General features: G+C 59.6%; 1 protein-coding gene across 1 annotated transcript in view; it reads left to right on the plus strand.

Moving 5' to 3' along the window:
* DAZAP1 (DAZ associated protein 1) overlaps positions 1-2,944 on the plus strand; it is an 18,718-nt gene that overhangs the window by 14,734 nt on the left and 1,040 nt on the right. The window lies entirely within an intron of this gene.

Here is a 2,944-nt window from a genome sequence, read left to right on the forward strand (position 1 = left end):
GCCCGACCCCGGCTCTTCCCATCGGCCCGGCCCCGCCCGGTCCGGGCTGCCAGCCCTTCCCCTCAGCTGCCTTTTGTTCTCCGGGGTCTTCTGGCGGCTCTGTGCCGCATGCACGCGTCCTTTTGTGCTCAGAGCAGACGGGCCCCGGGGAGACAGTGCAGTCGACCGAGGACCAGACGTGCCACGTTAGCCGGGCGGTCACACTCACCCAGACCAACCAAACTTCGTTTATACTGCCACTTCTTGTGTTTGGGAAATGCTAAATTTCTTTCCCGTGAAAATTCTCTTTGATGACACGGTGCCTCTTGCTCTTGCTGCTGACAGCAGAGTTTGACCTGCTGGAACCCGTTGTGGCCTGTATCTTTGTGTATTTTACTTAAGTAGATACGTACAGATAGACACCTGTATCCATACGTATGTTACTCCGAGAGGACTCCTTGGGCTTACCCAACGGCGTTGGATAAGCTTAGCGAGGCACTAACTGTGTAGAGACCGTACTTCTGTTTAACGCGCTAGAACGATATATGGCTGCTGTCAGCACTAGTTGCAAAGCAAATTGCAAGCCGAGGGGGAGAATCCCGGGTTTCAGAAAAGCGCACGCGCACCCACGGCACACGCACCCCCCAGCGGAGGCGGAGCTCTCGGCCCGCTCCCCTGCCCCGGCGGAGCCCGGTGCCCGCCGTCTTCCCGCTCGGGCTGCCGCGCTCCGCGACGGCGCCCCCCCCCCCCCCCCCCCGCCCCCGGTGGCTCCCCCTGTGTTTCCACACGGAGCCCCGCCTGCGTCACCGCAGCCACACACACTCGGCTTCCTGAAACCCTGGGGCGACCCCTCGGCCCGGCCCTGATACTGTTCATCACCCTGTTTTGTGTCACAACGCCCTGCTACCTTGATTCACTCTTCGTCGTTGGCTAGGTTTTGGATTTATTACTTTCGAGGACGAACAATCAGTGGACCAGGCTGTCAACATGCATTTTCACGACATCATGGGCAAAAAAGTGTGTAGTTGTAGTTTTATTTTACCTTAAGACCAAACCAAGTCTTAGGCAACTTAGGGATTTCACTGGAAACACAGATTCCTTCACGGTAAAGGGGGCTGGGTCAGTCAATGGGGAGGGGCGGGGGGGGGTCTGCCAAAGCTGGGGGCCCATCCTGCCCGAGGGGCTCGGGGGGGGGGGGGGGCTCGTGGGCTGGCCTCCAGTGAAATCGCAGGTTGTCTCAGGCTTGGTTTCAGCGACCACTCCTTCAGATGTCTGTCCCGCATTCCGATTGTCTCAGCCGCCCCGTAACGTGGGGGGCGGCGAACCCTTGAAAAGCGATTCCGTGTGAGACCGAAAGAGACGTAAACATCCTGAAGGATTGGTTTCTTTTAATTGGGTCACTTACTGTGAAACTCCGGCCCCAAGCACATGCTCTCGGTAGTACTTACCTCCGTGCAGTCAAGTGACCTCTGGTTGTCCCGTCTTCATACTGTGTTGCTGCCGCGGACGCGGGCGGCTCGGAGCTGTGGTGGGGGGGGCTCACTCAGATAAATCGCTGGTAGAAGTTCTGCAGCACGGGGTCCCTTAGTGTTAGCAGAGGCTTTGCAGGACTCCCGTCTCGGGCCTTTCAGAACCTGCTCTGTGCGGCCCGGCGGGCCACGTGGGTGCCACGAAGCCGGCACTTCCTCGTTCCCTCCGCCACCAAGCCCGGGCCTGGTGACGGCACCGTGGCTGCTTTTGTCAGTTAAGATAGCGTGCGGGGAATGAGGCACCACGGGGTCCTGCCCCTCCTGCCCCCCCCCCCCCCCCCCGCCCCAGCCCCGCAGCCCGCTCCCCGGAAGTCGATAAGCACGGCCGCGTGCGCAGCTGTGTGCATCCAAAGGAGGCCAGTGCGGGTGTTGTCGCAGGCTTAATTCCGTCTGAACCCGAGCGAGCACACGCAGGTCTCGCTCCGACGTCCATTGAAGCTTTTAGTTCAGAATTTGCATGCAGATCTCAAGGACGCATGCCAGTTACGAGCACACGTGCAAAGGAGTCCGCGTTCGATACTTTAAGGTACCGTGACGTTTAAAACTTGGACGGAACCTGGGCCCGCTCTAGGGGCAGAAAGGCCGATAAGCGCACGGATCCGCTCCCGTCTCCAGGCGGCCGTCCCCGCCCCGGTTTTGTAGGACGCATCGGTGTCTGAGTCTGGTCTGCACGGAGCACAGAGCGGAGACTGAGGTGGCTTCTCGGTGTGGGGCTCAACTTGTACAGTAAGGTGCACACGGGCGGGAGCCCCCAGCCTCGCCCTGTCCCCACGGCCTGACCTTCACTGGCGGGCTGGCTCCTTAGCGGGCGGGGTCCCTCCAGAAAGGCCTGGGGTCCCCCTCCAGTTAGAAGCAATGGGGTGAATGACCGCACCCACGTTCCCACAGGAGGACAGCAGACGTTTTTAAACAAAAATCACGAGGGCTGCTTCGCTTTGTCAGCAGGAACCAAATTCCCCTAAGGAGGGTGCGTGAAGACTCGTTAGTTGCAGTTCTTCGAGAGGGTCCCTTGGTCCCGCTGTCACGTCGCCCTGAGCTACCGGGGATTTTGTTCCTCTCCGTGGAGTGTCCTTGGGGCCCCAGGAAGGTGGCGTCTTTGTGCCTCTGTCCCACTCCCTGTGTGTTAGACAGGAAGGGGTCTCAGGGCGCCACTGATGGAACTCTGAATACATACGCTTATTAGCTCATCAGACGATGAGACTCCAAGGAGGACTCCGAGTGGATTTATTGTCTCTTCTCATTAAAACTTGTCATAAAAAAAAAAATTTCAAGGTTCTCAACTGCCGAGGCAACCCTATAACTGGGGGACAGAGGCTGCGGAAGGGAGGGAGCTGTGTGGTGGCCACAGCGCCTAGTGCAGGTAGGACACTAAGGTAGGGCACCTCTGGGTCCCCGTCTCCCCCCCCCCCCCCCCCCCCCCCCCCCCCCCCCCCCCC

Source organism: Panthera uncia, chromosome A2 (assembly GCF_023721935.1).
Source record: "Panthera uncia isolate 11264 chromosome A2, Puncia_PCG_1.0, whole genome shotgun sequence".
In the NCBI taxonomy this organism is placed as follows: domain Eukaryota; kingdom Metazoa; phylum Chordata; class Mammalia; order Carnivora; family Felidae; genus Panthera; species Panthera uncia.